This window comes from Megascapheus bottae, chromosome 26 (assembly GCF_031878675.1).
Source record: "Megascapheus bottae isolate mThoBot1 chromosome 26, mThoBot2.hap1, whole genome shotgun sequence".
NCBI classification, from domain to species: Eukaryota; Metazoa; Chordata; class Mammalia; order Rodentia; family Geomyidae; genus Megascapheus; species Megascapheus bottae.
In genome coordinates this window covers 23,285,891-23,310,185 of record NC_143534.1, presented here as the reverse complement: position 1 = coordinate 23,310,185, position 24,295 = coordinate 23,285,891, and the positions used below count along the sequence as shown (strand labels likewise).

The 24,295-nt window shown below is 40.2% G+C and overlaps 1 protein-coding gene across 4 annotated transcripts in view; it reads right to left on the bottom strand.

Moving 5' to 3' along the window:
* Nucleotides 1-24,295, bottom strand: part of Ccny (cyclin Y) — a 189,685-nt gene that overhangs the window by 96,629 nt on the left and 68,761 nt on the right. The window contains exon 3 of one of the 4 annotated variants that reach the window (XM_090319153.1): nt 15,012-15,127. The exons of the other annotated variants lie outside the window; for them this stretch is intronic. The gene's annotated coding sequence lies outside the window, so the exon portion shown is untranslated. The remainder of the gene's footprint in view (nt 1-15,011; nt 15,128-24,295) is intronic. 4 annotated transcript variants of the gene reach the window in all.

Here is a 24,295-nt window from a genome sequence, read left to right as displayed (position 1 = left end):
TATCATATAAGAGATGCCTCCCAAAATTTCAGCTTGCTATTACTTCAGCCTTACTAAATTTTCTTCAAGAATTTCCAAATAACAGTGATAATACAATGGAACACCCCCAGCACTGCAAAACGGTATCCTATGCACATGAATTTATTCACAAGTACATTATGATTTAAATATTTTATTATCGCCATCCTATAGAGGAAACCTAGCAGGATGAAATAAATTGCCTCTGAGCTGGGGCAAGACTCAAGTGGCAGAGGCCTGACTCTAGTGAGGACTGAAAGCAGGCACTTGGAATCTACACTCAGAAGCATTATCCTCACATCAACCTCAGGCTCTCCTTTCTCTCTGTTCCAATGCCATACATAGTCTGTTATCCCTTTTGCCATGTAATTACTTCTATGAAGCACTATGACCACACTATTCCTGAGTGAATGGAGTATGTCTGGTAAATAAAACAAGGTTTTAGGGGTTTTTTTTTGGGGGGGGTTCAGTTTTTTGTTTTAGGAAGTGAACCCAGGAACTCCTGAGTTATACCCACCAGATCAAAACAGTTATCTGTTGGCTTTTGGTGCTTGATATATGAAAACTATTTCTCTGCAGGCTCAAGCAAGGCCACATTTCTTTTTTTTCTTTTTTTTCCTCTCCTCTAGTTGAAGAAAGACTTACTTGAAAAGGTAAGATACAAAAATCAGACAGGAAGAATTTCTGTATCTTTGCATTCTTCCATTCCCAAATATAGGCAGATAAAAATATATATCAAGTGTGGCCCCCAGGCTACAAAGGGAGGGTTCTTTATTTTACTGTTCCCTGTCTTCGATAGTCATAAGCCCTAATATGAAAAAGAGCACTTATGCTCACACCAGCTAATCCTAGCTACTCAGGAGGCTGAGTATCTACCTCCTTTGAACCTGAGGATCAAGGTTCAAAGGAGGAGGGGGAGGGGAAGAGGAACAGGAGGAGGAGAGAGAGGAAGGGGAAGAGGAGGGAGGGGGAGGAGGGGGGAGGAGGAGGAGGAGGAGGAGGAGGAGGAGGAGGAGGAGGAGGAGGAGGAGGAGGGCTTTTTAGAAACTGCTAATGAACAAAAAGAAAGGACTGCTAGAGAGGCAAACTATTTCTAATAATGTTCCTGGTCATTCTCCCAGCTTTGTCAATGACACACAAGAAAAACTCTCCTAAGAGACTTCTGGTAAAAACTCTTACAATTCTGGACAGAGCACAAGTTAAAAACAAACACACTCATCCACCCCATACACAACACTGGCACACTCATGTTCCTTAGCTTTATGATTTTTTTAGGGAACAGTGGAAAAGACTATCTCCAAGATATTTAATTTCAATCTGGAATTGCAATGGCTATAGACCTGTTACAAAGTCTACAATGCTGGCTATGCTCTATAGAATCCTACAAAATAATATCCCCAAATGTATGGATATTACTTCTAATTTTTCCATCTCTAATATCTTCTATTTGCAATAATGAAATCAAACCTAACTACATTGGTTAAACAGTTCATTGAATTCTAACTTTCATTTTATTGTTTTCAGCTCTCTCATTGGAGGACCTTTCAAGTGTATTCCATTTTTGGACTATACACAATGTAAATAATTTAATAGTTTCAACACAAATGAAGGATGCAAATCTGAGAGATAGTAAGTGAGAGAGCAAGGGAGCGAGCAGCACAGTAAAAATTTCTATAAAATGTTCAGCATTTTTTTTTTTTGGCCAGTCCTGGAGCTTGAACTTAAGGCCTGAGCCCTGTCCCTGGTCTTTCTCAAGTCTAGCACTCTACCACTGAGCCACAGCACCAATTCCGGCTTTTTCTGTGCATGAATCGAACACAGGGCTTCGTACATGCTAGACAAGCACTCTACCACTAGCCCACCCTACTGGTCAAACAATGACTGTTTGGGGGTGGGGTGGGGGGATGAGTCGTGGTGCTTGAACTCTGGGCCTGGGCATTGTCCCTGAGCTCTTCAGCTCAAGGCTACCACCCTATCCTTTGAGTCACAGTCCCATTTCCTATTTTCTAGTGGTTAACTGGAGATAAGAGTCTCTCGTTCTTTAGTGCCCAGGCTGGCTTTGAACCACAATCCTCAGCCTCTTGAGTAGCTAGGATTATAGGCGTGAGGTGCCACACCTAGCTCCAACAATGACTTTTAATTTTTCAGTAAAGCAAAGAAAAACAATTTCAAATATTTTAACTGAAACTGTCCATCAGCAAATTTTGCTTTCCCCCTAAATTATGGACATCATAATTTCATGTTGTCAGCAGTGCTGTTCTATGAGTGACTTCATTTAACTAAGGCAGACAAGTTAAATTGCTTGCCCAATCACTCAGTGTATGGCACAGCCCAAGCTCTGAGCCATTTATGCTCCTTGAAAGGCTCTGAAGAATTAGAATATCACTACCACCATCCACCAAGACAACAATTCTACCACAATTCCTTGAGAGGAAAGCCTTTGAGTCATCAAAGCACTGTGAAATTTAACGAGGACATGCATTCCAGGTGTTTCCAGGTGTTTTTCTAGTCACTCAAGATTAGGTAAGGCCATGTCACTGGTTCAGATAACAATGATAAGTGATGTGACCCACTTCAAGCTAGGCAGGCCACTGCCATCTCCCTTCTGCTTAAAATGACCCTGGAAAAAGTTGCCATGAGATGAATGAGGGCCACCTAATCTTCATCTAACTCTGTTTTGGCAAGAAATAAACGTGATGTATTAAGCCTTGATGACATGGAAGGCTAATGTTTGCAGAAGTTACCATTGATGACATTAACTAGAAAACACAGGAGATAGCTGAACATGCTGCTGCTGCTGTCTTGAATTTCCTTTTTCTTCCACAAGTCACACTGGGTCATAGCTAGAATTTGAACTGCAGGGTCACAAGTCTACTGTAAGCAGGTGATTCAGAGCCTTCCCTGAAGCTGTACTTCCATTCTAAACCAATTGTTAAGAACTGTTCATGTTTGAAACAGGACAATAATAAACCAAGCAAAGCACTGCTACACATCCTTACATAATAAAAAGTCCAGTAGGCAACAAGGAGCCCTTCTTTTGTTCTATCTTCACCAATACTTGCAGGTCAGACTATTACAGTGCAACCTGGAAAGTTAAGAAACTATTCTAGACAGAATATGTATATCTTTCACAGAACTGTCAGTCCCAAGGCATGGTTGTAATTAGGTTTTGGCTCTAGTGCTCAAGCTACTCAAAAACCAGTTGTGTTTGCCAAGCACCTCATTTCCAATCAGACTGCTACTTTAAGTCCTGTTTAGCATATGGATATCCTGGAGTTATCATGTCTAAGTTTCAGTTCACTTGTTAATTTCACTGTAAAAATCTTTACTGCTAAATCTACTAAATCACTTCCTACTACCATGAAGCAGAAGATATAATGCAAAAGTCTCAAAATTCTATTCTGAAGTAGACTGCCACTCCAATTCTTGCTTCTGCTATTCATGCTTTTAGGTAACCCTGTCTCTGTGGACGGAACCTAGAACTTGTTTCTAATCAAAAGAAAAATGTCACAGATGACATTTCTTCCCCAGGCAAGTCTATTTATTTATTTATTTATTTATTTTTGCCAGTCCCGGGGCTAGAACAGCACTGTCCTTGGGCTTTCTCATGGCTAGAACTCTACCCACAGCATCACTGCTGGCTTTTTCTATGTATGTGGTATGGAGAAATCAAACCCAGGTTTTCATGCATGCTAGGTAAGCAACTCTACCACTAGGCCAAACTCCCAGCCCCTCCAGGAAAGTCTTGAAGTGAATACTGCAGCCACAGCTGACACCTTGTTTACAGACTTTGGAGATACTGTGTGGCAAGCAAGAACCTAACTCAAAACTCTACCCAATCCCCACCAAAACTGTGATATAATGTACTTGTGGGCTTTTGGGGGTTTTTTTGTTTGTTTGCTTTTTTGGCCAGTCCTGGGCTTGAGCTCAGGGCCTGAGCACTGTCCTTGGACTTTCTCAAGGCTAGAGCTCTACCACTTGAGCCTCAGCACCACTTCTGGTTTTTTTCTATGTATGTGGTACCGAGGAATCGAACCCGGATCTTCATGCATGCTAGGCAAGCACTTTACCACGAGGCCAAACTCCCTGCCCTGTACTTGTTTTAAAGTGAGAAATGTTTGGTGATTTATTACAGAGCAATAAAAGAAATTAACAAAGAGGCCATGTTTAAACACTAGAAATCATAGGGATAAAAAGAGTATCTGTAATTGTACCTTCTGAGAAACTTAACAGCAGAAGAGGGCTGAAAAAGTAAAGTTCAACTTCTACTGGCTCTGCATCTACCCTTTTTTTTAATATTTTTTATTGTAATTAATAAAAGGGTTACATGATATTTGCCACATAGAAGGTGCATTAATTCACATATATTGATACCCTTTCACATGTTTTAGTCCCCATTACCCTCCCCTCCACTCCTCCACCCCCATCTTGGTTTTCCCCCCTTCCCTATCCAATTTCAAATAACCAAATACAAATAAATCCAATATATCAGATAACAAAGTGAGATACTGTAACAATACGAGATAACCAAGGGACAGCAAAAGAGATGGAAGATAACACAGTACATTAAGGACAACAATCATTCATTATATGGCTTTTGTTTCAATATCCTGGAGGTCTTTTCAATTAGCTTCATACTATATGGCCTTATGTATCAAGGTTTTGCTCTATTGCAGATCTCTGCTAGGAAAGCCCAAGGTTTCTACTGATAATGACAAATGAGGGAAACCATTGAGCCTATGTTCCTTTGAGTCTGGCTTACTTCACTTAATATGATTTTTTTCTAAGACTTTCCATTTCCTAACAAATGGGTCGATGTCGTTTTTTCTGACAGCAGCATAGAATTCCATTGTGTACAAATACCACAACTTGTTGATCCACTCATCAAATGAGGGACATCTAGGTTGGTTCCATTATTTTTGCTATGGTGAATAATGCTGCAATGAACATTGTTGTGCTAGTGGATTTAGTATGCCCTAGTTTCTGGATGGTTGGGTAAATGCCAAGTAGTGGAATTGCTGGGTCATAGGGGAGCTCTATGTTTAGCCTTTTGAGGCACTGCCATATTGCTTTCCATAGTGGTTGAACGAGTTTGCACTCCCACCAACAGTGTAGTAGTGATCCCTCCTGGCCACATCCCCTCCAGCATCTGTTGTTATTAGTTTTCTTGATCCTGGCCATTCTAACTGGAGTGAGGTAGAATCTTAAGAGTTATTTTGATTTGCATTTCTTTTATGACCAGAGATGTTGAGCATTTCTTCATGTGTCTATAGGCCATTTTTGTTTCTTCTTCAGAGATGACTCTCTTTAAGTCTTTAGCCCATTTTTTAATGGGATGGTTGTTACTTTGGAGATTAGTTTTGGAGTGATTCAATTTTTTGAGCTGTTGATATATTTTAGATATGAGGCCTTTGTCCGTTGTTTGGTTGGTGAAGATATTCTCCCACTCTGTAGGCTTCCTAATTAATTTACTAGCTATGTCCTTTGCCATACAAAAGCTCTGCAGTTTAATGCAGTCCCACTTATCCAGCCTTTCTCTGATTTGCTGTGATTCTTGGTCCTTATGAAGTCATGTGCTTTCTAAGTATAACTCCTGATCTCTCTATCCCATCACTTCTCAGTCCAGTCCTGACAAATAGTACCTGTCAGTCTTTACCCCAATTCACACTCTAGTACAGCTAGAGGGCTCTTTCCTATGAAACTCCTAATGTTCCAATGGTCACTGTCACCTTAGCTTACCTAAAGTAAGGTGGTATTTAACAACCACTCCCTTCTGGCTGAACACCTTCCCCTGAAAACCAAGACTGGATGTCAGCATCCTTCACATCTCCCCTGCCTCTGTACTTTGAAATACTGCTGTTTTTGTATTTATCAAGTTACAGAGCAACTTCTGGACTGAGCTCCTCAAGAGACTGATCTCTGAATCCTCCATGACTTAGGAAAACTTGACTTTTGTAGACAATCAATAAATGTTAAGTGCATCACTATCTGTAAGCTGGATTACTATTCCCAAATATCTCCCTGTTCCCTACCAGACAGTTATAATAACTACTATCTTGTCACAGGTAGTAGTCAAATCAGTGAGTATTCACTTTTCCACCTAGCTGCCACATGATATGTTTGGCCAATGGGAAGAAAGAAACATGATGCCCTCCCAGTCCCTCCAAGCCTGCATATTTCGCCAGCCTCTTCTATACTTGTGTCCTCCCTACAATAATAGTACATCTTGGATCCACCAAGAACTACTCCCTCTCTAGGTTCTGAATAAAGACAACAAGAACTAAATGTAGACCAACAGCCTTCCTAATATTATCCATAGTATGAATATGGCTCACATCTATAATCCTAGCCACTCAGAGGGCTGAGATCTGAGGATCACAGTTCAAAGCCAGTCCAGGCATGAAAGTCTGTAAGACTCATCTCCACTAAACTACTCCCTCCTCCCATAAAGAAGTTGTGAGTAGAGCTGTGGTTCAAGCACAACACCCAGACCTTGAATTGATGACCCAGGACAGTCATTAAATAGAAAAAAAAAAAGACATTGGTATTCAAATTCATAAATCAGACGCCCATGGCCATCAGTATTTTCTAACTCACTACGTAATTGCCTCCAAAATTTATGTCTTCCCTAAGACCAGTAACATTAACCCGTCTAGCAACAGTTCTTCAGACCAGCAATGCCTGTCACAGAACACATTAGAAAACTGGGAGAGGAAAGGAAGACACTATACAAAAAGAAATGCACTCTTTACCTGTAACCCCTCTGTACATCACCTTTGTATTAAAAAACATTTTTGAAAATTTTAAGAATACATTAAAAATATGAACTCTTGCCAGCTCCTTATTTCTGGCTCACAAACAAACCTCCAGTGATTCTAAAGCAGGTCTGGGTAAAATTAGCAGAGTTCCAACTCTGCTGTCCTATCTGGAAATATCCTCAAAACTGAACATGTATGCCTGAAATGATTCCTACATTTTGTTAGTACTTTTGTCTCCTAAACATTCATAATGTTTAACCTGCCTCTTTAGCACTCCACCTGAAAGCAAAGTCACACTGGCCAAGTTACATGACATAGCAGTTGCCTTTCTACCCTTTAGGAAAATGAGGATATGATTTACCTCCGTTTGTGATCTTTCCCACTGTGTTCTAGTTCATGTGCAATGTTTCTGTCTTTACATGTGCTAGTTTCCTTAGCCCCTGGCATAAAATGAATTATACAAGAAAGGAGTTTCTCTGCTTTTTCTATCTGGGTGCAAGCTAGTATACAAATAGAGCAAAAGTAGCAACAGGGATGGGTAGCAAAAAGAACCACAACATTTCATTCACATTCTCTTCCACTTACTCAGCATACTTCTTCCTTGATCCTGCTTATGATGTTAAACAGTATATTACTTCTTCTATCCTTCTCATCTGTGTAAGGCTCAACTTATTCTGGGCAATTGACATACTTAATTATAAGTTAGTGCTTCTCAGTCCTGTGATAGTGGCTCATGCCTCCAGTCCTAGCTACTCAGCAGGCTGAGATTTGAGGATTGCAGTTTGAAGCTACCCTGGGCAAGAAAGTCAGAGGTGGAGTTGTAGCACAAATAGTAGGGCACTAGAGCACTAGCCTTAATCAAAACCTTAGGAAAAGCTGAGCACTGGTGGCTCACACCTGTAGTCCTAGCTACGCAGGAGACTGAGATCCAAGGATCATGGTTCCAAGACAGCCAGGGCACAAAAGTCCGTGAGACTCTTATCTTCAATTAACCACCAGAAAACCAGAAGTGGCACTGTGACCCAAGTGGTAGAGCGCTAAGCATTGAGCGGAATAGCTCAGGGACAGCACCCAGACCCAGAATTTAAGCCTAATGACCAACCAAAAGAGAGAGACAGAGAGAGAGAGAGAGAGACAGAGAGAGAGAGACAGAGAGACAGAGAGAGAGAGAGACAGAGAGAGAGAGACAGAGAGAGAGAGAGAGACAGAGAGAGAGAGACAGAGAGAGAGAGACAGAGAGACAGAGAGAGAGAGAGAGAGAGAGAGACAGAGAGAGAGAGAGAGAGAGAAAGCACCCAAACCCAGTACTAGCATATACACCAGAAAGAATAGGAAAGAGAAAAAGAGAGAAAGTGAAAGACAGAATAAGAGGAAGAGAAAGAGAAAGGGAGGAGGAGAAAGAGAAATGGGGAGGGAGGGAAGGAATGGGGGAACAGGGAAGGAAGGAGGGGTGAGGAGGGAGGAGGGAAAGAGAAGTTAGTGCTTCTCATGAATCCACCTGTAGCTTCCTTCTCTTAGGAGGAAACAGGATGGCTTTTTCTATACCATGTAAGTGGTATGTAAGAATAACATGTATTTCATGTAACTGTGACATTACAATTTAAAAAACAGAATAACATGTATTTCTTCACACACACGCAGAGCATTTCTATCAATTTAATGTTATTTTATCTTCATGTGAGTTAAGCTGTTTCCTATATTGTCTTATTGGCAAACCATCTGAAAATCTGTTAAAATTAAGGGTATTTATTTTAAATTTTAGAACTACATTTTTCTGTTCTTCAGCCTCGTTACTAAGCTCTCTGTCTACAGCTACCATTCCCAGCTGCCTACTGCACACTGACTCAGACTCCTCAGCATGTGAAACCACACTCTTGTGCAGCTGCCCACCCTCAGAAGCCCAGACAGGAGCTATGGTAGCAACCTGCTGTTTACTCACAGCCTATACTAACACCTGGCTGAGCCTACCAACCTTCTCCTGCAGAAGACCCCCACAAACAGTGCAGGCTTTCAAACCTCCTCATGATCTGTTTAGATCTGTTTGATCTAAACCCAACATAGCCAGCTCATGACATCAAACAGAAGAAGGTACTACCCCAGACAACACCAAGGAAGATTAACAACTGGCAACCCAGGGCCAACCCATTAGGTGGCTTGCCAGAGCATGCCTAATTCACCCACTCATAGGCTTGAAAACTCCTGGATGCAATATACAGCATGGCAGTCTTGGAAGAAGAAATAACTTTTTTACTAAAACTCTTTTCTGTGCCTAGAAATACACTTTATATATAGGGCAAATGAATTTATTTCTATGCATGTCTGGGTCCGTTTCAAAGTTAAAAAAAAATTAAGTCTCTGTTTCACTTCAGAGCTCCTCCCTCCCCCAAAAAAGAATAAGTCAGGCAGGTGCCTAATGGAAAGAAAGAATATAAGGGTAGTTGTAAATAATTAACAATCTGGTTTCATCAACTTCTAAGCTTTTGATTACCCCATTTTTAACACTGTCCATTGTCCTCTAAAGCAAGAGGGTTTTATATTTTCTCTCTTCGCAAATTCTCCACAACCATTACATCACACTACATCTATCACTCCTGCTAATTTTGAAAGATAAATATTTCAGATGGAAAAAAAGCCTTTGATGAGAATTAGCCACTTCTTTCCTCTCATTCCAAATTAATTTCAGAAATTCAAAACTGATCTGATCCAGGCAAGACAAGTTTTTGCTATAGTTACTCAAGGAAGAGACTGGCAGGGAATCTTTTCATGTGGAATAAAGAGCTAGAAGGAAAAATGTTCTAGGGTGAGCTGACTGATTCCAATCTCCCAATCAATGGTGATTTCCACCATCATCAATTCTGCTAACGAAAACTTACCTGTAGCCTCCTTTTCCAGGTAAGCAAACCTTTAGAGACTTCTGTACTCACCTCTGCCCTTCAGAATTCCTTGACAGCCATCTTGCTAAACCTGACCAGTTAAAAGCCAAGATATGCTACATAGAATTTCACCAAGAAAGTAGGAAGTGTGCCACACAACACAGATGAAACACAACTGTCACTTGGAGAGAAGCAGAATCAGCCAAGGCACGGTGCTCTGGTATTATTCTGCATGCTCTTCAGAGAATAACTGATTTCAGTTAAGTCAAAATTCTTTTGAGAGGCTGGGAGTTTGGCCTAGTGGTAGAGTGCTTGCCTAGCATGCACAAAGGCCCAGGTATGTACCATATACATAGAAAAAGTTGGAAGTGGTGCTGTGGCTCAAATAGTAGCGCTCTAGCCTTGAGAAAAGCCCAAAGACAGTGCTCAGGCCCTGAGTTCAAGCCCCAGGACTGGTAAAACAAAAAACAAAAAACCTCTTTTGAACTCCTCCTGACCTTCTCCTTCTCCCAAAAGAAACAAAGTACTAAGTGAAATAATAGGCTCAATGCCACAATATGTCTACTACAAAATTGAAAACCAATAGTCTGGGAGTTCATATCAGGGTTTCCATAGCAACTAGTTGACAACCCAATTTGAAACATCAACCACCCATTCTAAAATGCTTTTGACAACATATGTAAAGCATATGAAATTCTCAAATATTCTGCTGGGAGTATATAGTGGTACAAAAACTGGAAAATTGTCAACAAAGTCTTACATGTAGAGACAAAACTTCACAAGTACCAAGCAACAGTATTACATCTCAAAGCGTGTCATTACTTAAAACTTACCACACAAAATTATTGCTCCTCAATTGTGTCACAAAATGACTGCCAGGCTCACTTGTGTAACCTACCCCCTCAGGAGGCTGAGATCTGAGGATTGCCATTCAAAGCTATCTTGGTGGGCTGGGAATTTGGCCTAGTGGTAGAGTGCTTGCCTAGCATGCATAAAGACCTGGGTTCGATTCCTCGGTACCACACACCATAGAAAAAAGCCAGAAATAATGCTGTGGCTCAAGTGGTTGAGTGCTAGCCTTGAGAAAACCCAAGGACAGTGCTCAGGCCCTTAGCCCAAGCCCAGGACTGACAAAAAAATAAAAGAAATTTTGGGTCGGGAGTTTGGCCTAGTGGTAGAGTGCTTGCCTAGTATGTACAAAGGCCCGGGTTTGATTCCTTGGTACTACATACATACAAAAAAGCTGGAATGGTGCTGAGGCTCAAGTGGTAGAGCTCTAGCCTTGAGAAAGTCCAAGGACAGTGCTCAAGCCCTGAACTCAAGCCCAAGACTGGCAAAAACAAAACAAAACAAAGCCATCCTGGGAAGGAAAATCCTTGAGACTCATCTCCAATCACCTGCCAGAAAACCTGCTCAGACTCAAGTGGTAGAGCGCTAGCCTTGACTTGAGCTGAAAATCTTAGGGACAGCGCTCAGGCTGAGTTCAAGCCCAGCAAATGACAAAAAAAAAAAAAAAAAAAAAAAGACACAACTGCTGAACTAAGGTTGTAGACCTGAATGAACTATTTACCACAACAGTATCATGGGAACTGGAGATGCAAACTATGCACAAATTGAGCTCAAAATCACAAGTCACTGCTTACAACTTTTCCAACTACTTGTTTCCAACTGCACCCACATAGATAGTACCAAGTATGCAATATTTAACCTCTACATAAAGCACAAGCTTACTAAAGTAAAACATCAACAAGAAGACAGCTATTTAGAAGAAAGAAGTACTTCCCGGCTACTCAAAGAAATAGAAAAAGTTATAAAATTGTTACTTAGCAAGCAGAGTAGCTAAGGAAATTAAAAGCAAATGACTCCGTGATTTAAATTCCAGTAATATCCCAAGACTGCTGGTAGCACAAGCTCAAGCAAACAAGGATCCATGCATGTGTGGCAGTCCACTGCTACTGATACCTAGCCAGTACCACCCCCCATGCTGTCCCGAAGATGATGCACAAAACCACGGAAATTCCCTGCAGGCCACAGGTTACAGAAACTCTACCACAGAATCCCAGGGGGACGAAACATAATGAAGTATGGGTAAACAGAACTTCTGGTCTCAGCACTGTACAGGAAATCCCAATGGCAACATGGGGAGAAACAACAAGACAGAAGAACACCAAAAGTACAGTTGATTCCCAAAACCTCTAAGCTTCCTCTCCCTGAGTTAACAGGTGACAGGATCAAGTGTCTTCAGTAGGGTAGCAGATCTTGTATTACTGACATAGCAATTCCGGAAAGAATTCAATCTAAATTCTGGAAATTAAAAAAAAACTCAATTTAAAGTTTTGCTGATATAATGAACAAGTTCAAAAGTATTACTGATGGTGGTAGTGGTAGTGATATTTCATTTTGTTTTTGGTATTTTTTAAGGGGGAGGCAACAAATGGACATACAGAAGAGAAGGGAAGAAGGGTGAACAAATACAATCATGCTATTCAGTATACACTATATGGAAAATGAACTACGTAACTTACAGGAGGGCATAACTGAGGGAAAGGCAAGGGATGACAATGTCCAAAAAAGAAAATGTACTTCTTACCTGACTCATAAAATGGTAACCTTTCTGGTACAACACTTTAGTAAAAAAAAAAAATAAATGTTTTTAGGTAAGTATCAGGAACAGGTGCTGGTGGCTCACACCTGTAATCCTAGCTACTCAGAAGGCTGAAGACTGTGGTTTGAAGTCAGTCCAGGCAAGAAAGTCTGTGAGAGTCTTATCTCCAATAAACTACTCAGAAAAAGCCAAAGTGGCACTGTGGCTCAAGTGGTAGAGCACTAGCATTGAGCCAGAGAAGCTCAGGGACAGCACCCAAGCCCAGAGTTGAAGCCCCAAGATCAGCAAAAAGAACCTAAAGGAATTCATGGTAACTTAACTAGCGCTGCAGAAGATACTTCAAGAAATCCCATACCTACAATGGCACTGTGGTTCACAGTGATAGAGCCCTAGCCTTGAGCAGAAGAGCGCAGAAACATTACCCAGGCCCTGAGTTCAGGTCCCACAACAGAAAGAAATAGAGGAAGGAAGGGAGGGATGTGGCTCAGGCTGTAAAAGCATTTGCCTGGTTACCACAAAGCCCTGAGTGCAAACCCCAAAGGGAGGAGGAAGGGAAGGAGGGGAAGAGGAGGAAAAAAATCTATGGTGGCTATCAAGGTCCAGATGACATGGATGTCAGATTAGTATCTTCTGATGGTCACAAATTTACTATAAAAAGAGAACATGTTCTGACATCAGAAACAACAAACAAAAACCATGTTCAGTGCCCCAAGTCAGTTTGCTGAGAATAAAACCAGTCAGGTAAATTTCAGAGATTCCCTTCACATGAACTATCTATATGCATGTATTTTATATACAAGATTCACTACACTAACAGATTCATGTATCCTGGTTTTGGGGCAAATGTTGTACCTTCATTCCCAAAATACAGGCCCAGCTGGGCACCAGTGGCTCACACCTGTAACCCTAGGTATTTAGGAAGCTGAAATCTGAGGATTGCAGTTTGAAGCCAAGCTAATTAAAAACACTATATACATATATATATATATATATATATATATATATAGACAGAAGTAACTCAGGAGGCTCAGATCTGAGGATCATGGTTCAAAGCCAGCCCAGGCACGAAAGTCCGTGAGACTCTTATCTCCAATTAACCACCAGAAAACCTGGTGTGCTATGGCTCAAGTGGTAGAACACTAGCCTTGAGCTGAAGAGCCCAGGCCCAGAATTCAAGCCCCATGAGGAACAAAAAGAAAAGGAGGAGAAGGAGGAGGTGGCGAAGGAGAAGAAGAAGAAGAGCTGTGGCTCAAGTGGTAGAAGTTCAGGGTCAAAAACATAAGAAGGGGTGTATCAATGTGTGAGAAGTAATGCACCTACTATCTAGCGAATGTAATTGTAACCCCTCTATACATTACCTCGATAATAAAAAATAAAATGAAAAAAAAAAAAAGTTCAGGGTCAGCACCCAGGTCCTGAATTCAAGCCAGATGATCAGCAAAAAAAAAATAGAGCCAGGAGTTTGGCCTAGCAGTAAGAGTGCTTGCCTAGCATGCACAAGAACCCAAGTTCAATTCCTGGCTATCATCTACATAGAAAAAGGCAGAAGTTTTGCTGTGGCTCACATAGTAGAACACTAGGCCTTGAGAAAGTCCAAGGATGGTGTTCAGGCCCTGAATTCAAGCCCCAGAGCTGGCAAAAAAAAAAAAAAAAAAAAAGGAAAAAACAAACAGATGGGACCATCAACTAAACATTCAGGAATAACTGACCTCCTTATTAGCTGACTAGAGCAATAGTTTGGAAAACGGAAGGGAGTGTTAACCTCAATTCTAATATCCCTTAGTACTGCAATTAGGATAATGGCTTTAATTGGGTGTTACAGGACTCATTCATATAAGACTAATTCACATTCATAGACTGCCCTAACCAAACTTCTGTCTCATACTAATTGTTAAATACAGCCAAAGGAGAGAATTAAACAGAATCTGAAAAACAGAAAATAAAAAGAGGGGAAAACTGTCAAAAAAAAAAAAAGCAGTCTCTTCTATCAAAATAGATTACTTCCTTTCTGTCAATTTGTAAAAATCGTTTTTTTGAAACGTTCCTCCTTTGGCCAGGTAGCTTGGCCCTTGCTGATTCATCCTTCTCCTGCTAAACTTGAGCTTGAACTCAGGGCCTGAGCACTATCCTTGGGCATTCTCAAGGCTAGAGCTCTACCACTTGAGCACATTACCACTTCCAGCTTTTTCTCTGTAAGTGACACTGAGGAATGGAACCCCAGGTCTTCATGCATGCTAGGCAAGCACTCTACCACTAGGTCAAATTTCCAGCCCCATTCTGCTACACTTTCAATTAACACATACTATAATTAGCTTATTGAATGTTAGTTATATCCTGTTAATTAAGCCATATCCTTTTGCAGATTGTGAACCTGAGCTCAGCCAACCACAGCAGAGGGGCAGAGCCTTCTGGATTAGGGATAGAAAAGGAGCAGTCTAGCTGCTCTGTGTGCTTGCTTGCCAGCCAGATTTTTGGTTAATGGCATACCCTTCTGCAAAAAAAGTAAACTTTGCCTTGGCAAGTTCCTTTCCAGTTGGTGTCCTTATTCCTACACAACACCCTAACATCCCAAGGAGTAATGTGATGACAAATCTACCCCTACAACCAAATACTGCTCCTTTTCTTTGCATTTACGTTGTGTTTCTCATGAGATAAAATACATTCACTGCTCCTGCTCACTCCTCCTTTCCCACTGACACCAACATGTATGACAATCAATACTGACAGTAAATAGTATCTCATACACTGTTAGCTAACCTTACTGCTTTTTGTATGTTGGCACTGGACTACTTCACAGCAAGTTAGGTAGATTTCCATGATGTCATATCTGCAGAAGTTCCTCAAGATAACAGGCAAGTTACTGCTGCTCCTTCCTGTACACAGAAAAATGGAAAAACTGACATCTGAAGATCAATGATGGTAACACCTCATCATTTGGCAGTGGAAGTACACAAGCATGGAGCTCTGTTTACTCAGCCCTGCTAATAGCCCTCACTACCAGATCCTAACCAGAAATAACTCTGAACCTTGGTTAAGGAAAGCCAAGGAAGATGGCCTGCGGCCCTATAAGGATCTACATTCTATGATTTTACAACTCTTTACATCAAAAACCCACTTTAATCCCAGAATAGAAAAGTGCCACACTATCTCAGACCCAGTAGGCCTAACCTTCAAGGCTCTGCAGTGGAGTAGATAGAGGAATTGAATCAGGCCTAGTCTATTGCTAGTGAGCTGGAAAATGGCAGTGCCTTCTGGACAGCACTATGAAAACACTAATATAAGGCTGTGGGATGTACATAGTTCCACCAGAGACAGGGACAGGTTTCACTAATAGAGACACTCATATGACATTTTAAGAATATAAAATCTCTAGCCAGGTGCAGTGGCTCATGCCTGTAATCCTAGCTACTCAGGAGGCTGAGATCTGAAGAATGAGTTTCAAAGCCAGACTGGGCACTAAAGCCTGTGAGACTCTTATCTCCAATTAAGAATATAAAATCTCATCATTTCACATTCATTCAACAACTCAAAAAAGCATAAAAGAGTTTTATACAAGGAAATTTTAAAGCCTATCAATTCAAAGTTTCATCTTTATTGGTCAGTAAGGAAAAATCTAGCTATTCTATTTTAGTGGCAGTCTCCGTAGGTAAAAGGTAAGAGAGAGGGATGGAACCTTTAAGTCCAGTAAATGTGGTGGGCTCACACAAACCTAAAAGTTGAGTCAACAGTCTCTGAATTTGTGGTAAGGGATTTCTGTCACTACAGAATATTCCCTAAATTTTCCCATCATTTTTACTAGTCTCTGAACCCTCTTCCCTCTAAATATTAGCCAAGCCCTCAAACCAGCATCTATACTCACAACTTTTTAAAGAATGCAAGAAATGAGAAATCCGTATGTGATGAGTTCCTGTACCTTATTTCTAAGGAGAATGCAGAAAATTAGAAGTCTCTTCAATGTAATAGATTAGGTTAAGTGGAATCTTTTAGTTCCAATAAATGAGATTTTTCTGGTTTAGGAAAATTGCTTTCCAATGTAAAGGATATACTGACACAAGTGTGCCCTAACCAGCCTTTCTACCACCAGGTAGCCCATGAGCTATGTGAATTCACCATGTGAATTCTGCAAAGAAGCCATCTCTAGAAAGCCTACCTCTCAGAACTTCAGTTCAGAAATTTCTAAACTGCTCCAAGTTCTAAACTGCTGTTGATTCTATAAAAAAAAAAAACTATGACATTTGAGCTATCTCATAAGAAATTACCTTTAGCTAGCAAAAATATTAATAGCCAAGTCATACTTACTCAACACTTACTTTGTAACAAATATAAAGTACTTACTTTGTAACAAATATAAAGTACTTATTTTGTATCTTATTTCAATTTTGCCCACCAAAAATTTCACAGCATAGATATTTCTTCTCCACATTTTATATAAACAGAAGAACTTAAGCTCTCACAGCTTACACTCTGGTAGAATAAGGATTCTAACCTGAAGGTTAGAGCCTGGCTGGCTTTCACTGCACCCCCACATCTTCCTGACATTCCACAGAAACTTCAGAGTTAAGATGAGCCTACAGACTGCAAAGTATTCTCACCTCTCCAGACAGGAATTCTGGTGTCTTGCTTTTAGCCTTCCCTTCCAGTGAATATATCCGAATAACTAATACCAAAATGAATGGCCTTAGTATTTCAACTGATCTGATACACCTGTCATCCAGAGCACTTGGAAGAGGTAGGTCTGAGGCAGCATGATTGAGAGGAGAGTTCAAAGGCAGTCTGTGCTACATTAAAAGATCCTGTCTCAAAAATAAATTAATAAATTTTAGAGGTCGGGAGCATAGCCCAGTGATAGAATGCTCCCCTAGCATGCATGCATGAAGCCCTGGGTTAAATTCCTCAGTACCATATACATAGAAAAAAGCCAGAAGTGGTGCTGTGGCTCAAGTGGTAGAGTGCTAGCCTTGAGAAAGCCCAAGACAGTGCCCAAGCCTTGAGGTTCAAGCCCTAGGACTGGCAAAAAAATAAAAATAAAAATAAATTTTACAACTTCAACTTGGTTAGAGTAGTGAATGATCCAAGTGAAAGAGTGCTTGCCTAGCACATGTGAGACCTGGATTCAATACCCAATCTGGAGGGGAAGTGGTCGTTCCAATCTAATCAATACCACTGCCCAACTGCAAAATTTCTATCAAAGCCTAAAAACCTGAGCTCCAATTCCCTAGACTTCTACATAGCTTCAGCTAACTTCACTAGTCTTCATTTATTCACCTCTACACCAAACTCCACAACAGCCAGAATTACTCTTAGAAACATTCGCTTCAAATTTGGTTTATGTAGGAAATAGTAACCGAGCTTTGAACAGCCATCAGGTCTAATTCTAACACTGTGCTTGGGTCCTGAATGTGACAACCACAGAGACTAGCGTCAGCCCTCACACAACAACTAGAAGTAACCCTTGTTCAAAATGCCCCACTAAGTCTACAAGAATCAAAAGGCTAAGCGGGCTCCAAGGTTCAGGCTCAGGTCAGGTCCTGCCCTCCTGTGGGTCTCCCAAGGTCTTCCTCAGTCTACACAGCAGTCCCAAAACACAGCACACACCCCATACACAATGTCAAGTGCTTAACAGGCCCAATGGGTGATGGTATACATGCCTCCTATATGCACCTTCTTACAACGCTTGCTCTCTTTGGCTTTATTATATACCTTATTTCACTTTATTCCCATCCTTATACAGAACTGAAGTTTGCATTTATTGAAAGAAAAACCACTGGCCTTAAAGCTTAGAGACTGTCTCCTTGCCATACATTTCCCCAGATTAACATTTGATTGCAGGTATATTGCATTACTTTTTTGGGGGGTGGGGGCGGAGGAAGGAATGCTGTTACTGGGGTTTGAATTCAGTGCCTGGGAAGTCACTTAGTACTCTACTACTTAAATCACAGCTCCACTTCCAGCCCTTTGGTGATTAATTGGAGATAAGAGTCTCAAAGACTTTCCTGCCCAGGTTGGCTTCAAATTGAGATTCTCAGATGTCAACTCCTGAGTAGTTAAAATTATAGATTATAATTATAGATTATACCTGGCATTTCTATCATTTAAAATAGCTTTTTAAAACTCAAAAGCCACTTTCAAGAAACTTCTGAAACTCCTCATAATAATTACAACAGTATTTCTTTATTTTATAATTAATTATATTTTATAAATAATTAGGACAGTATTCCTATCTGATAACTCGAGAATTAAAATTTTTAATTACAAGGATGATATGTAATGTTTCAATAGATGCATGCTCTAAATAATGTTTAAATCAAGTTAATCGTGTGTCCCCTGAAATGTTTACCATTCCTTTATGGTAAAAATAAAAACATACTAACAAGAGTTTAAAAGGGGGAAAAAGGCCTCCTTTTGTTCCAACTTTTAAATAAATGTTTATTTTCAGTGCCAATCTAGAAGTGCGGCCATGGAAACTAGCCAAATCCAGCAGATGAGCCCAGTCTGGTGAAATACACACACTGTGCTCAGAGGCGCCTTGGAACCAGAAAGGAACAGTGGAGCCCTATTCACAGCCAGTGAAGAGATGGGAGAATGGCTCTGAACCTAGTTTCTCCACTGAGTAACAAGACAGCAGCATGGTACAGACTACCATAGAGGTTTTAGGAGAATCTATAAATGAAAACTGAGCCTCAACTTCACTCAACCCCACCCCATCGCAACCGCAACCAAAGAAAGATGAGTATCAAACCAAAGAAAGATGAGTATCAAACACCACATTCAGGGCCACGTAATTCTTCCCTGAACACCACAGAAATAAGCACACAAAAGATGCAGACATTGCCTTAGGTCTCTTCAACAAAGGCCAATTTAGAGGTGAACAGGTACAACTTAGGGGTGGGCTGCAAGGGGCAGATGGGAACTTCACGTTAAGCAAAAGCCCTAAAAACATACCTGCTCTTTGACTTAGCAATTCTAATCTTGAGTTTCCTAAGCAACAAACCAAAGATGTAGTCCAAAATTGATCAGTATTCTCAGAATTCTACCTCCTCTTCACACTATAAAGTAAAATAAGTAAGTAGTAAATGATGGCATATTCATAAGACTGTACAATCATTAAAAACCATAAAACAAGGATGAGGACTTAGCTCAGTGGTAGAATGCCCACCCAACAAGTGCAAAGTTGTGGGTTCAATTTCTGAAACACAGAAGTCAAAGTCAAAAGGAAGAGTGTTTACTGCCATGGAAATGTTTGATTTTTTTTTTAAAGCTATGTTTTTAAAGTTATCTCTCATAAAATGTACTCCAAAACCCTTTTGGCTGGAAGTTTTATATTAGAACAGTGGGTGATTCATTTGCAATACAAACACATTGTGCCCAATACATCCTCCACACTTTCACTGGCAATTTAAAGATCAGTGAAGGAAACAGTAATAGATGCTCTCAATGTGTGCTATAATAATAATAAAGGAAAGAAGATACTGCTACAATACAATAGCCACTAGTAACATGTGGCTATCCAAATTTTTTCTTCAAAATGAAGTAAAATTTCCTTAGTTCAATGGCTCAAGGGCTCAAGAGACAGTTGTAGTATGCAATGTGGATCTCAGCCATTAGCATCTCAAGAAAGCTCTAAGAGCAAGTGCTGCTCATAAACAAAAAGAAAATAGTAGGTGCAAAATGGAGGCGACAGACGTTAGTAGACAAGCATGCAGTTAAGGAATTGATATCTATACAACTCCTCAGGTAGCAAAATAAACTGAAAAAACTAAAATGAAAGCAGGAGGTTACAAAAGAGTAAGGAAGTAAGATTCTTGCTAAGTAAGGGGGGTACGGAAAGAGGGGGGAGAGAGGAAAGGAAAAGGGAAAAGGAGAAAAAGAAAAGAAAAGAAAGAGGAAATAAAGACAACACAAAATCTTTGTTTGGTATCATGACCTTAGATGGAACAGAAAGGAGGCTCACCAATCAGAAAGCCATCTTTCAAGGACCCTAGTTCTCCCTATTTAACCCTGTAACACAGAAGAAAACACAAGATGACTGAAATGGGCTGCAGTCACATGGCAAATCTATACCATGCTCTTTTCTCTGTCCTGTGCCTTTTCTAATGAACTTTGTCTGGATTCTTCTGTTAAAATCAACGATTCGTTGTCAACTTATGTGCTCTAAACTTCTGGTAACATATTTAATTAATTGGTAGGGAATTTAAGGATTAAGTTATGTCTTTTTCTGACTTGGATTCACCCAAAGGTAACAGAGTTCGAGGCCAGTGCCCACACTAAGCAATAACATAGATGTGGGTAGAGCAACTGCTGAGAAACCTCTAAATCTTACCTACACATAGTACTAACTATTTAAAATTGACATGAAGTGTTCGTCTAAATGACATCCCATGAATCTGAAGTCCATGTTAGACTTGGCTCAATGAAGACATTATTATATCTGTAGTACTTTAAAAAGTAAATTCAAGCCAGGCTCATGCCTGTAAATCCTAGCTACTCAGGAGGCTGAGATCTAAGGATCGCAGTCCAAAGCCAGCCTGGGCAGTAAAGTCTGTGGCTCTTATCTCCAATTAACCACCAGAAAACAGGAAATGGGGGTGATTCAAGGGATAGTGTGGTAGCCTTGAGCTGAAAAGCTTAGGGACAGTGCCCAGGCCCAGAGTTCAAGTCCCGTGACCAACCAAAAACAAAGTAAACTCAGAGCAATTTATTTTTGCCAGTCCTGGGGGGTTTGAACTCAGAGCCTGGGCACTGTCCCTGAGTTTCTTTTGCTCAAGGCCAGTATTCTACTCCTTGAAGCACAGCACCACTTCTGGTTTTTTTAGTTTATGTGGTGCTGAGCAATGGAACCCAGGGTTTCATGTATGCTAGACAAGCACTCTACCACTAAGCTACATTCCAAGTCCCAATTCTTTCTTTTAAATCTCATTTAACCTCTCTCAGATTAAATATGAAGGCCCAAATCACATGCTTATGTTTTCAAAATGTTGTTCTCAAAAAGTAATGGTTGATATTCTCATCAAAACACATGCCAGGGGCAGTGAGTGGCTCACACCTGTAATCCTAGCTCCTCAGGAGGTCCAGATCTGAGGATTGAGGTTCAAAGCTGCCCCAGCACTAAAGAACAGTGAGACTCCAAATAATCACTAGAAAACAGGAAGTGGGGCTATGGCTCTATAGGAATATAGTCTTGAGCTGAAGAACTCAGGGACAGCACCAAGGCCCAGAGTTCAGAGTTCAAGCCCCATGACCTACAAAAAAATCCAAAATAAAACATACTTTTAGAAAATTAATCACGTAACTTTAATAGCATGTGTATGCAAATTGATTTGGGGTATTTATAAATAAAGCAACACATAACACAATAAAGAGAAACAAGTATCTGTTACTAAGCATACCCTAAAACAATACCTTTACCCTTGTAAGATATAACATCAATGCCAACTTTCTATCTCTTACTCCACAGATAATCTTATCATGTTTAATTTAGTTGGAAGAAATTTTCTTTTTTTTTTCTATTTCTCCCCCAATTTTTTATTGTAATTAGTAAAAGGGTTACATGATATTTGCCAGATAGAAGGTGCATTAATTCACATATATTGATACCCTTTCACATGTCTTGGTACCCACTACCCTCCCCCCCACACCCCCCACCCGTCTTGGTTTTCCCCCCTTCCCTATCCAATTTCAAATAACCAAATACAAATAAATTCAATATATCAGATAACAAAGTAAGATACTATAACAATATGAGATAACCAAGGGACAGCAAAGGAGATGAGAGACAACATAGTACATTAAGGACAACAATCATTCATTATATGGCTTTTGTTTCAATATCCTGGAGGTCCTTTCAATTAGCTTCATACTATATGGCCTTATGTATCAAGATTTTGCTCTATTGCAGATCTCTGCTGGTAGAGCCCAAGGTTTCTACTGATTATGACGAATGAAGGAAACCATTGAGCCTAAGTTCCTTTGAGTCTGGCTTACTTCACTTAATATGATTTTTTCTAAGTCTAGTTGGAAGAAATTTTCAAATCATAGGATTATAAAAACAGTTCAGCTTCTATTCTTCACTCATCTTCCTCCAATGCTTATACTTTACACAGCCACAGATAATGTTCCACATCAAGAAATTAACACTTTCAATTATTAAAGTTTTTAGATTTCTAATCACTTTTTTGGCTAATGTTGTATTTAAACCAGCCATTTTTAAGCATGCAAGAATTAATGGTGGTAAACAAAAGAAGTAACAATTTTAAAAACAAAGATAAACACCAAAATTTACAGAGACAATAAATAACAAGTCATTCTAACACTAATAATAAACTTGTAGCTGATTATTCTGTGAACCTTTTTGCCAGTACTGGCACTTGAAATCAGGACCTAAGCACTGTCCTTGGACACTTTTTGCTCAAAGCTAGTGCTCTACTACTTAAGCCACATCACCACTTCCAGCTTTTTCTGTGTGTGTGGTACCGAGGAATCCAACCCAGGACTCGGTACATGCTAGGCAAACACTCCACCACTAGTTCACTGGCCCTGAATTTGTTATTTTTATAATTAATAATTTTTTTAAATTTTGTATCAGAAACATAGATATGTCTCATTAAGAACTGGAAAACAAGATATAAAAGAAATGAATCACATTTCTTTTAAATTTCTTCCACGAAAGATAATCTATTATTTATGCCTCATAAATCTTAGCAGATCAGTAAGTATTACCGGGTACATTTGAGATAGTAATACTGATTATTAAATACAAAGCCCAGAAGCAGGTATCTCTCAAATCTGTAATTTTTCCTTTCCAAAGTCCTAATGTCCGAAGTTCAACCTTGATGCAAAATACATTTATTTAAACCTACTGATAATTAAACATATCTAACTGTTTGGCTTCAAAGTACATATAGTGACCTTGAGCTTGAAATCAGAGCTATAGGCAAAGCAGATGGTGGGTTTTCCCTTGGAAGAAGACCTAAAATACATAATAAAAAATAATTTCTGCCAGGTACAGTCACTCACTCCTGTAATCCTGGCTACTCAGGAGGATGAGACCTGAGAATCAAGGTTCAAAGCCAGCCTAGGCACAAAAGGACCTGAGACTCTTATCTCCAATTAACCTCTAGAAAATGGGAAGTGGGGCTTGGCTCAAGGGTAGGGCAGTAGCCTTAAGCTGAAGAGCTCAGGGACAGCTCCCAGGCAGAGTTCAAGCCCCATGACCCACAATAATAATAATAATAATAATAACTTATACTATTATTTCCACATTTCAAGCTAGGTGCTAGCAACTCACTCCTATATTCTTAGCTCAGAAGAATGGGAAAATCTCCATATCAGGTCTGCTTGAGCAAAAAAGTTCATAAGACCCCCTAAAACTCCATCTCAAAAATAACCAGAGGGCTGGGAAATACAGCTTAGTAGTAGAGTGCTTGCCTAACACACATAAAGCCCTGGGTTCAATTGTTAGTACAACAAAAAAATAGAAAAGGCCAGAGTGGCACTGTGGCACAAGTAATAGAGTGCTAGCCTTGAGCAAAAGCACCTCAGAGACTGTGTGCAGACCCTGGTAGTCAAGCACCAGGACTGACCTAGCACGCACAGAGCCCTGGGTTTGATTTCCCAGTACCACATATACAGAAAAATCCAGAAGTGGCACTATGGCTCAAATGGCAGAGCACTAGCCTTGAGCAAAATGTGTCCCAAGGACAGTGCCCAGGCCCTGAGTTCAAAACCTCAAGCCCCAGGACTAGCACATACAAAAAAAAGTTAAAAAAAACAGTAAAAATAACATTTCTAATTGCAATAATTATATCTAAGCGTTACTAGGTTAATCTAAAAACACTTCAATATTTTGGCTGGGCACCTGTGGCTCATGCTTGTAATAGTAACTTCTGGGAAGACTAAAATCTGAGAATCAGAGCAAAAAGGCAGTCCCAGTAGGAAAGCCTGTGAGACCATCTCCAATTAACCACCAAAAAGCCAGAGCTCACATGATAAAGTGCCAACCACTGTGCCCAGAACCTGATTCAAGCCCCAATACCAGGACAAAA